This window comes from Bufo gargarizans, chromosome 4 (assembly GCF_014858855.1).
Source record: "Bufo gargarizans isolate SCDJY-AF-19 chromosome 4, ASM1485885v1, whole genome shotgun sequence".
Classification (NCBI taxonomy): domain Eukaryota; kingdom Metazoa; phylum Chordata; class Amphibia; order Anura; family Bufonidae; genus Bufo; species Bufo gargarizans.
In genome coordinates, this window is record NC_058083.1 from 477,800,925 (window position 1) to 477,813,530 (window position 12,606).

The 12,606-nt window shown below is 44.5% G+C and overlaps 1 protein-coding gene across 2 annotated transcripts in view; it reads left to right on the forward strand.

The window, feature by feature from the left end:
* POU2F3 (POU class 2 homeobox 3) overlaps positions 1-12,606 on the forward strand; it is a 149,081-nt gene that overhangs the window by 86,519 nt on the left and 49,956 nt on the right. The gene's annotated exons all lie outside the window — the stretch shown is intronic.

A 12,606-nucleotide genomic window follows, 5' to 3' on the forward strand; every position in this document is an offset into this window, starting at 1 on the left:
TGTTCGCATATGTTCAGCGAATCGCGAACGCGCAAAGTTCGCCGCAAAATGACCGGTTCGCAAGACCACCTCTACTAGACATGCCTCCACAATGCACTCCAAGACATTTTCCAAGTTGACAGACTTCGAAAGGGGGCGCATCATTGGACTGAAGCAGGATGGTTGTAATGACAAAAGTTTTGGGAGCAGTGATTATGTGAGGGCACATATACATGGCGAACAGGCTCTGAAAAGCCCAGAAAGACCACCATTAGAGAGGATGATCTGCCAACAAGCATCAGCGGCTCCAACTGTTTCATTGTCCACCATCCAGACACAGGCTAGCTGGCACCTTCATTACACTCCACTGTCCCTACCCGGACTATTTACAGGTACTTAGCAGAAGGAAATTTGGTGTCACTGTCACCGCTGCCTTCATTTGCAGTGGCATCGTAAACGATAAACCTGAACTGCTCCAGACTAGATCTTTAAAGATGATTGCAGGTCCTGTTTGGGATCCCTCAAAAGGCGGGTTTGAGTATGGAGGCCTGGTGGTGAGCTCTTCATTTCTGCCTTTGCTGTGGGGAGACACACTGCACCAACTGCTGGTGTCATAATCTAGGGAGCCATCACATATGACCCTAGTAGTGATACGAGAGACCCTAACAGCTCAGCGATATGTGCAGGACATCCTGCCATCACATGTGTTCCTCTCATGGCAGGGCTTCTAACTGGCAGTTTTCAGCAGGATAATGCTCAACCACACACAGCAAGGGTTTTCCAGGAATGTCTCCACTAGATTTATCACCAGTCAAGCATTTATGGGACCAGCTGGGTTGCCAGCTTCAGCAACTTACAGGCCCAGCTGTAACATCTGTGGGCAAATTTGCCGCAGAATACCATACAGAAACTGCATGCCTCCATGCACAACCATATCTCATCTTGTATCCAGGCTAGTGGCCGTATCTCATCTTGTATCCAGGCTAGTGGCCGTATCTCATCTTGTATACAGGCTAGAGGCCGTATCTCATCTTGTATCCAGGCTAGATGCCGTATCTCATCTTGTGTCCAGGCTAGAGCCTTTATCTCATCTTGTATGCAGGCTCAATGCCAAATTTCATCTTGCATCCAGGCTCGACTCTGTATCTCATCTTGTATCCAGGCTAGAGGCTATATCTCATCTTGTATCTAGGCTAGAGGCAATATCTCATCTTGTATCCAGGCTAGAGGCCGTATCTCATCTTGTATCCAGGCTAGAGTTCATATCTCATCTTGTATCCAGGCTAGAGTCCGTATCTCATTGTGTATCCAGGCTTGAGGCTGTATCTCATCTTGTATCCAGGCTAGAGTTGGCCCAACAGGGTCCTAGAGCCTCCTTTCAATTGTATAGTTTCACCAATAAACTTATACTTTCACTGTAATATTGTACTGAAGAAGAGAAGAGGATCGGCAGTGCAACCAAGGTATGCAGTAGGGATTCCACTGGTTTAGCACAAGATACTTTATTTAAAATTTTCCTCATAACGTGTTTCGGAGAGCACCAGCCTTTTCGTCAGGTAATAACAACTCTTGTTTTTTCCTGACGAAAAGGCTGGTGCTGCCACCAAATCGCGTTGCCAGGACAACTTTAAATAAAGTATCTTCTGCTAAACCAGTGGAATCCCTACTGTATATCTAGGTTGCGCTGCTGCAGTACTCCCAATCTTCTCTTCTTCAGTGTATGTTCCGGCGGGCGTCCCTGGCTGCACCTTAGTGATTTTCTTGTAGTCTACTCTGCAGGTTGTTGCCCCCTGAACGCAACCCCATTAGGTAAGCAGCACTCCACTCAGTGTCTCTGCTTGTCTCTTGAGGTCCTTCCTATGATGCGCTCTCTCTATTTTCATGATCAGTCTCCGTACAGTATTAGAATGTATGGGCTCCGATGAGCTGAAGTAAGTTAATCACAAAGTCGCGCGTGACTTTATTAAAAACCACTTTAAGACTTGAAATCAAACTTGGCTTGGGTTCCGACTAGTACCTGAGGCCGTTGTCACACCGGACACAACTAAAAATAGACATATGGAAATGATGACACACACTTCTTACGACAAGTTGTACTAGAAAGATGATTCACAATGTGCATCAGTTTTCAAACATTCTGATCCAGTTAACACTGACTTTATTGGAAATTGGGCAAAACAAATGAATTTCTGTGCATTTGTTACCTCAGATTTGTATTTTTATTTGTGCAAAAGAAAGGTACATGAATAAAATATGCATGCTTTTATTGTATTTTTCGCTTTATCAGATTTACTTTCATTATGGAAGCGCTCACTAGTATGCAGGAGGAGAGGAGAGCGGTGAGTGTAGTTGTGCTAGCGCTGGCTGTACTCACCACACTCTTACTATTTTTAGCTATACTATTAACAGGTAAATGTTAAGACTGCATAGATGACAGATTCCTTAAAGGGGTTGCCTGGGCTTTTCATATTGATGACCTATCCTCAGGATAGATTATCAATATCAGATCGTCGGGGGTCCGGCACCAGCTGTATGAAGAGAAAGCACACGCAGTGCCCACGTGCCTTCTGCAGTCTCTATTCCTGCTCGCCGATGCTGCGTAGACAACTGTCACCGCCAGTTCTGTGAGAAGTTCTGGCAGACGTTCTTCTCTACCTCTTGTATGATGTTCTTTGTTTTGGTTTCACTTTCTCATCTCCTTTCCTTCTGCCAGGTATCACTTATTTCGACTAATCATCTTCCTTTATAATCCCTCCCATACTGCCTCACTTTGCGGTTTATACTACTTCCTGGATGAGGTGTTGGAGGCTGCTTCTGCTGTTTGTTCAGATACAGTCATGTGAAAAAATTAGGACACCCTTTGAAAGCATGTGGTTTTTTTGTAAAATTTTTAATAAAAGGTTATTTCATCTCCGTTTCAACAATACAGAGAGATTAAAGTAATCCAACTAAACAAAGAAAACTGAAGAAAAGTCTTTTCAAGATCTTCTGTAAATGTCATTCTACAAAAATGCCTATTCTAACTGAGGAAAAAGATAGGACACCCTCACATGTATTCCCTCTTAAATTGGCTCAGATCTCACACAGGTATATCACACCAGGTGCACATAATTAGTAGATCGTTACTCTGCATGTTGAATGAGGCTTGCCCTATTTAAACCTCAGACATTTAGTTTGGTGTGCTCCTGACTGTTGAAGTGAGAGTGAGCACCATGGTGAGAGCAAAAGAGCTGTCAGAGGACTTCAGAAAAAAGATTGTAGCAGCCTATGAGTCTGGGAAGGGATTTAAAAAGATCTCAAAAGATTTTGAAATCAGCCATTCCACTGTCCGGAAGATAGTCTACAAGTGGAGGGCTTTCAAAACAACTGCCAACATGCCCAGGACTGGTCGCCCCAGCAAGTTCACCCCAAGAGCAGACCGCAAGATGCTAAAAGAGGTCTCCAAAAACCCTAAAGTGTCATCTCGAGAACTACAGCAGGCTCTGGCTACTGTTGATGTAGAAGTACATGCCTCTACAATCAGAAAGAGACTGTACAAGTTTAACTTGCATGGGAGGTGTGCAAGGAGGAAACCTTTGCTTTCCAAGAGAAACATCGAGGCCAGACTGACATTTGCCAAAGATAAAGTTGACAAAGACCAGGACTTCTGGAATAATGTTCTTTGGACAGATGAGTCCAAAATTGAATTATTTGGACACAACAGCAGAGGACATGTTTGGCGTAAACCAAACACAGCATTCCAAGAAAAGAACCTCATACCAACTGTGAAGCATGGAGGTGGAAGTGTCATGGTTTGGGGCTGCTTTGCTGCAGCAGGACCTGGTCAGCTCACCATCATAGAATCCACGATGAATTCTACTGTGTATCAGAAGGTGCTTGAAGAACATGTGAGACCATCAGTTAGAAAATTAAAGCTGAAGCGGAACTGGACCATGCAACATGACAATGACCCAAAACATACTAGTAAATCAACCAAAGATTGGCTGAAAAAGAAGAAATGGAGAGTCCTGGAATGGCCAAGTCAAAGTCCAGATTTGAATCCCATTGAGATGCTGTGGGGTGACTTGAAAAGGGCTGTACGTGCAAGAAACCCCTCAAACATCTCACAGCTGAAAAAGTTCTGCATTGAGGAGTGGGGTAAAATTTCCTCAGACCGATGTCGAAGACTGGTAGATGGCTACAAGAACCGTCTCACTGCAGTTATTTCAGCCAAAGGAGGTAACACTCGCTATTAGGGGCAAGGGTGTCCTATCTTTTTCCTCAGTTAGAATAGGCATTTTTGTAGAATGACATTTACAGAAGATCTTGAAAAGACTTTTCTTCAGTTTTCTTTGTTTAGTCGGATTACTTTAATCTCTCTGTATTGTTGAAACGGAGATGAAATAACCTTTTATTAAAAATGTTACAAAAAAACACATGCTTTCAAAGGGTGTCCTAATTTTTTCACATGACTGTAAGTCTTTTACTTTATTGTGTTTCCTTGCTGGCTTGATTCTAGGTGACCCTGACTCTGTCCCTATTAAGTGCAGGGAGCCGGTGGTCGTGTCCCCTCACTATTATAGGGTTTTCAGGTGTCACACAGGATTGGGTACGCGGGCATGCAATCGTCTACCATACAGACCCTTGCATGTGCATAGCAGTCAGGGAGAGCTCTTAGGGTTATAGAGGGCTCACCTATAAGCTCTTTAGTTTGGGATAAAGCCAGTCGCTTGTTTATTTATATGTTCCAGCTATCTGCTAACTTCATCCGTGACATTATAAAGCGCCATAACCGTCTTAAGCCGGATCCGGTTTCAGCCTTGATTGACCGCATGCAAGGTCTTTCGCTGGAGGTAGAAGATCTCCGCAAAACTGTGTCTCAGTTTCAGGTGACCGGTTCTGCTGGCGTTCATGGAGTTTGTTCCGAGCCTAAGATCTCGCTCCCGGATACGTTCTCCGGGGGTAGTGAGAATTTTGTTCGCTTTAGAGAGGCTTGCAAACTCCATTTTCGCCTACTTCCCCATTCCTCTGGTGATGAGGAGCAGAGGGTGGGGATCATCATCTCGCTGCTCAGGGATAACGCTCAGTCTTGGGCCTTTTCGCTGCCGGTGGGGGCACGGCCCCTCCAATCGGTGGATGAATTTTTTGTAGCCCTGGGGCAGATATATGATGACCCGGATCGTATTGCTCTGGCTGAATCTAAACTGCGTCTTTTATGCCAGGGTAAACAGTCCGCAGAGATATATTGTTCTGAATTTCGGAGATGGGCAGCTGATACTGGTTGGAATGATGCTGCACTCCGAAGTCAATTTTGCCATGGTCTTTCGGAAAGATTGAAAGATGCATTTGCTTTTCATGAGAGACCAGCGTCGTTAGAGTCAGCCATGTCTCTAGCTGTTCGTATTGACAGGCGTCTTAGAGAGAGAGAGGAGACTACTCTTTCCTGTCATATTCAGCCCAAGGACAGTGGGGCTGTCTCATTCAGTGCGCAGGGGTCTCAGTCTGTCTCAATCCCCTCTGAGGAGGAGGCCATGCAGCTGGGTTTGCTTGCCTCTGATAGTAGAGGATTCAGCTCTCAGAGGAGGGTTTGTTTCTGTTGTGGGGGTATAAATCATTTGGCTAATGTTTGCCCCTCTAGGAGATTCATGGCGTTTTCTGAGGGTAATAAAAACAAAAAAAAAAAAAAAACCTCTAAAAACTTTCCATTTGCTACTATTGGCAAGGTTGATGCGGAAATTGAAGGTTTGCCGTTTGCTTGTAGTTCCCGTTTTCTCCTACCTGCCAGGGTGGCGCTAGACAGCAAGAACATTGTTTGTGAGATTTTTGTAGATAGTGGAGCAGCTGTCAATCTCATTGATAATCAATTTGCAACAACGCATGGTTTCCAGGTATGCACTTTGGAAAAGGATATACCTGTTTTTGCTATCGATTCCGCTCCACTTTCTCAAAGATCGTTAAAGGGCATAGTTCACAATATCCGTTTGACTGTGGGTGACGCTCATGTTGAGGATATGTCATGTTTCGTCTTAAGCGGATTACCTACTCCTCTAGTGTTGGGGCTACCCTGGCTCACTAAACATAACCCCACCATTGATTGGCAAGCAAGGCAAATAAATGGTTGGAGTGAGTTTTGCAGAGAGAATTGCCTCACGGCGTCTCTTTCAGAGGTTTCTACCAAGACTGTGCCATCTTTTCTCTCTGAATTTTTGGATGTGTTTTCCGAGAGTGGTGTCCAGGAGTTGCCCCCTCACCAGGGAGTACGACTGCCCTATTAATCTCATCCCAGGCGCCAAGCTGCCAAAATCACGGACTATACAATCTCTCCCAACCTGAAAGAGTGGCTATGCGTACCTATATCTCTGAGAGCCTGAGAAAGGGACACATCCGACCCTCGAAGTCACCTGTTGCCGCTGTTTTTTTTTTGTTAAGAAAAAAGATGCTTCTTTAAGACCTTGTCTGGATTTCAGGGAGCTGAACCGTATCACGATTCGTGACCCATATCCGCTTCCTCTGATCCCGGACCTGTTTAACCAGATTGTTGGGGCTAAAGTTTTTTCTAAGTTGGATTTAAGAGGGGCATACAACCTAGTCAGGGTCAGGGAAGGGGACGAATGGAAGACGGCCTTCAATACCCCTGAGGGTCATTTCGAGAATTTGGTTATGCCCTTTGGTTTGATGAATGCTCCGGCCATCTTCCAACATTTTGTGAACAGCATTTTTTATCATTTAATGGGGAAATTTGTACTGGTGTATCTAGATGACATTTTGATTTTTTCTCCTGATTTCAAGACTCATCGGGACCACCTATGTCAGGTCTTGCTGATTCTGCGGGAGAATAAATTATACGCTAAACTGGAAAAATGTGTGTTTGCGGTTCCGGAGATTCAATTTCTTGGTTTTCTTCTCTCCGCTTCTGGTTTTCGGATGGACCCTGAGAAGGTCCGCGCTGTGCTTGATTGGGAGCTTCCTGAGAATCAGAAGGCGCTGATGCGGTTTTTGGGTTTTGCCAATTATTACAGAAAGTTCATTTTGAATTATTCCTCTGTTGTTAAGCCACTCACTGATATGACTAAAAAGGGGGTGGATTTTTCCTCGTGGTCGGTAGATGCGCTTAAAGCCTTTTCTAGTATTAAAGAGAGTTTTGCTTCCGCTCCCATTTTGGTACAACCTGATGTCTCTCTACCTTTTATTGTTGAGGTGGATGCTTCTGAGGTGGGTGTGGGTGCGGTCTTATCTCAGGGTCCCTCTCCTGCCAAATGGCGACCGTGTGCCTTTTTCTCAAGGAAACTATCCTCTGCAGAGAGAAATTACGATGTGGGAGATAGGGAGTTGTTGGCCATCAAATTAGCTTTTGAGGAATGGCGCCATTGGTTAGAGGGAGCCAGACACCCTATTACCGTGTTTACCGACCATAAGAATCTGGCCTACTTGGAATCGGCCAAGCGTCTGAACCCGAGACAGGCCAGATGGTCTTTGTTCTTTTCTAGGTTTAATTTTGTTGTTACGTTCCGCCCTGGGGTTAAAAATGTGAAGGCGGATGCCCTGTCACGTTGTTTTCCGGGAGGGGGGAACTTTGAAGACCCGGGTCCCATTTTGGCTGAAGGGGTGGTCGTCTCTGCTCTTTATCCTGATTTGGAGGCAGAGGTTCAGGCAGCCCAGGCAGAGGCTCCTGATCTTTGTCCTCCTGGGAGGTTGTTTGTGCCTCTCGCTTTACGACACAAGGTTTTTAAGGAGCACCACGATACTGTCCTTGCTGGGCACCCGGGGAGTAGAGCCACAGTGGATCTCATTGCTCGGAGATTCTGGTGGCCGGCTCTTCGTAAGACGGTTGAGGGTTTTGTGGCAGCCTGCGAGACCTGCGCTCGTGCCAAGGTCCCTCATTCACGGCCATCGGGTTCTCTCCTCCCGTTACCCATTCCTTCCCGTCCTTGGACGCATCTGTCCATGGACTTCATTATGGACCTGCCTCGTTCCTCGGGGAAGACTGTGATTCTGGTGGTAGTGGACCGTTTTAGCAAAATGGCACATTTCATTCCCTTTCCTGGGTTACCCAATGCTAAGACGCTGGCGCAAGCGTTTGTTGATCATATTGTTAAATTGCATGGCATTCCTTCAGACATCGTTTCTGATAGGGGCACGCAATTTGTTTCCAGATTCTGGAAGGCCTTCTGTTCTCGCTTGGGGGTTCGGTTGTCGTTCTCTTCTGCTTTTCACCCGCAGTCGAATGGTCAGACCGAACGCGTCAATCAGAATCTGGAGACATATCTGCGCTGTTTTGTGGCGGAGAATCAGGAGGATTGGTATTCTTTTTTGTCCCTTGCTGAGTTTGCTTTAAATAACCGTCGCCAGGAGTCCTCTGATAAGTCACAATTTTTTGGTGCATATGGGTTTCATCCGCAGTTTGGGACATTCTCTGGAGAGGGGTCTTCTGGTTTACCTGATGAGGAGAGATTTTCCTCGTCTTTGTCATTTATTTGGCAAAAGATTCAGGGTAATCTGAAGAGGATGAGTGAGAGATATAAGCGTGTGGCGGATAAGAGACGTGTGCCTGGTCCGGACCTGAATGTGGTGATCTGGTGTGGTTGTCTACAAAGAATATCAAACTGAAGGTTCCCTCCTGGAAGTTGGGTCCTAAGTTTATTGGGCCTTACAAGATCTTGTCCGTCATCAATCCCGTTGCCTTCCGTCTTGATCTTCCTCAGACTTGGAAGATCCATAATGTTTTTCACAAGTCCCTATTAAAACCTTATGTCCAACCCACTGTACCCTCCTCTTTGCCTCCTCCTCCGATTATTGTTGATGGTAATCTTGAATTTCAGGTCTCTAGGATTGTGGATTCTCGCATTGTCCGCGGTTCTCTTCAGTACCTCGTTCATTGGGAGGGTTATGGTCCTGAGGAGAGGATGTGGGTCCCAGTGGCGGACATTAAGGCCACTCGTCTCATCAGGGCTTTCCATAGGTCTCATCCTGAGAAGGTGGGCTCTGAGTGTCCGGAGTCCACGCGTAGAGGGAGGGGTACTGTCACCGCCAGTTCTGTGAGAAGATCTGGCAGACGTTCTTCTCTACCTCTTGTATGATGTTCTTTATTTTGGTTTCACTTTCTCATCTCCTTTCCTTCTGCCAGGTGTCACTTATTTCAACTAATCGTCTTCCTTTATAATCCCTCCCATACTGCCTCACTTTGCGGTTTATACTACTTCCTGAAAGAAGTGTTCACTGCTGGAGGCTGCTTCTGCTGGTTGCTCAGAAAAGTCTTACTTTATTGTGTTTCCTTGCTGGCTTGATTCTAGGTGACCCTGACTCTGTCCCTATTAAGTGCAGGGAGCTGGTGGTCGTGTCCCCTCACTATTATAGGGTTTTCAGGTGTCCCACAGTATTAGGTACGCGGGCATGCAATCGTCTACCATACAGATCCTTGCATGTGCATAGCAGTCAGGGAGAACTCTTAGGGTTTTATAGGGCTCTCCTATAAGCTCCTTAGTTTGGGATCAAGCCAGTCGATTGTTTATTTATATGTTCCAGCTATCTGCTAACTTCATCCGTGACAACAACGAGCAGGAAGAGAGACAGGAGACAGCACGGCGTGTGCCTTCTCATCATACACCCTGTTCTTCTGGCACATCAATATGAAAATCCTGGAAAAACCCTTTAAGACTATAGCATTGACAGACTCCCTTTAAGTATCCAGAGAAGACAGACTCCTTTTCAGACTAAACTCACTTTAAGACTATAGAGTTGACAGACTCCTTCAAATTAACTCTTTCAGCGTGGACATAATGGTTCTCATTTGAATGTCAAACACTTGTACGCTTCGTCATAAAAACTTCGAGCCTCATTTAGGGAAATATGTCCTTCAGACCAAGCAGCGATATGGAAATGAGCAGGTTATGCAAATACCATGGCACAGTTCTCACAGTGAAAGACAGCACACACGCACAATATAACCACACGGCACTCTGAAGCATGCGTGTGGGTGTACATACAGTGAGGAACAGAAGTATTTGAACACCCTGCGATTTTGCAAGTTCTCCTACTTAGAAATCATGGAGGGGTCTGAAATTCACATTCTGAGAGACAGAATAAAAAAAAAAATATCAGGAAATCACATTGTATGATTTTTAAAGAATGTATTTGTCTTGCACTGCTGAACATAAGTATTTGAACACCTGAGAAAATCAGTGTTAATATTTGGTACAGAAACCTTTGTTTGCAATTACAGAGGTCAAACGTTTCCTGTAGTTCTTCACCAGGTTTGCACACACTGCAAGAGGGATTTTGGCCCACTCCTCCACACAGATCTCCCCTAGATCTGTCAGGTTTCGGGGCTGTCACTGAGCAACACAGAGTTTCAGCTCCCTCCAAAGATGTTCTATTGGATTTAGGTCTGGAGACTGGCTAGGCCACTCTAGAACCTTTATATACTTCTTACGGAGCCACTCCTTGGTTATCCTGGCTGTGTGCTTCGGGTTGTTGTAATTTTCGAAGACCCAGCCATGACCCATCTTCAATGCTCTTACTGAATCTCACAATAAATGGCCCCATTCATCCTCTCCTTAATACAGTGCAGTCGTCCTGCCCCCTGCTCAGGAAAGTATCCCCAAAGCATGATGTTGACACTTCGATGCTTCACAGCATGCAACTCATCCTTCTTTTTCCTCCAAACACAACGAGTGACGTTTAGACCAAAAAGTTCTACTTTGGTCTCATCTGACCACATGACTTTCTCCCATACTTCCTCTGGATCATCCAGATAGTCATTGGCAAACTTCAGACGGGCCTGGACATGTGATGATTTGAGCAGGTGAACCTTCCGTGCAATGCATGATTTGAAACCATGACGGCGTAGTGTTCTACCGACAGTAAACTTTGAAACTGTGGTCCCAGCCCTCTTCATGTCATTGACCACCTCCTCCTTTGTAGTTCTGGGCTGATTGCTCGCCTTTCTTATCATCAGTGATACCCCACGAGGTGAGATCTTGCATGAAGCCCCAGTCCGAGGGAGACTGACAGTCGTCTTTAGCCTCTTACATTTTCTAACAATTGCTCCAACAGTTTTCTATTTTCACCAAGCTGCTTGGCAATTGCCCCGTAGCCCTTTCCAGACTTGTGGAGGTCCACAATGTTGTCTCTGGTGTATTTTGACAACTCTTTGGTCTTGCCCATGGTAGTAGTTGGCGTCTGACTGACTGTGCGGTGGAAACAAGTCTTTAAAGAGCTCAGATAGGTGCTACTAAGTTAGATTAATGAGTCTAGTAGAGGTGGACTTTTTAAAGGCGCTGTAACAGGTCTTTGAGAGCCAGAATTCTTGCTGTTTCTCAGGTGTTCAAATACTTATGTTCAGCAGTGCAAGACAAATACATTCTTTAAAAATCATATAATGTGATTTCCTGATTTTTTTTATTTTTATTCTGTCTCTTAGAGTGGGAATGCACCGACAATGTAAAATTCAGACCCCTCCATGATTTCTAAGTGGGAGAACTTGCAAAATCGCAGGGTGTTCAAATACTTCTGTTCCTCACTGTACACACTGGATTGAGTAATTTTGTTTTCTTTCATGAGTTTCCACAAATTCAATGAAATTAAAAAACATTCATCCATACTCACCTGTCATTTATTCATTCACCTGTCACATTGTATATTCAGTCCTAATTACAGGCAGCCTGTTATAGAGCAGGAGGAGCTGAGCAGATTGACATATAGTTTAATTGGAAATGTTCTAATATAACCTATAATTTATTCATTTAAATCCCGGGTTATGAGCTAAAGAGTCCAGTGGGTGGTCTTATTAGTGATTGACAGCCTTCCATGTATGGGTATAAATCGTTCAATCACTGAGTAGAACCACCCACTGGACTCTTAAAGGCTATAAACCTTCGGGGGCAATTTATTTTTATTTTTTTATCACTGCATTTTACACATTTTGGACAACAAATCATTTTTTCAGTTGGTCTTTTCAACTGTTTTTCCCCTACAGCTTTCACTTTCACTACATCTACAGTCTATTGCTCTCTGCCTCATGCTAAATTGTTGCAGAATATGTGAAGATATATATAGATATATATCTAGCTCATGTTCATACAGCGGTTACTACATTACACCTAAGGGCTGCTGCTATACACTACTGAGCTTCAGAGAAATTAGGTATTTGCATCTCCTGGGTTGAGTTTGATAGTAACTCTAAATTGCATAAGATAACTTACATAGTTATTTATGGAAAGCAGAAGTGGAATGACAATCAGATGGGCATGGGTTTTCTTACACAGTGGGGATGAAGGTCCCAATAATATTGAGTAGTCTACATGTATAATGCAGAATAGTAGTTTCAAGGCACAGTTCCAAGCCAGGCATATAACACACTACTAATATTCCCCAATAGCGGCGTATGGACAACATCAATGATGGAGGTTGTAGTACTCTTTCTCCATGTCTCTCTCTAAAGTCTCTCTGCAGAACCTTTAGAATGTAATGAGGTTACATAGCTGCATAGTACGGTTAACAAAAGATATAAGTCCATTAAGTTCAACCAAGGGATGGATGGGGATAGGAATTAGAGAAGACCCAGATTTCTACACATTAACACAAGCATTGTTATTTAATTTTAAGAAATCATCTAAGACCTTTTTCAAACTGCCCACAGACTATTCCACA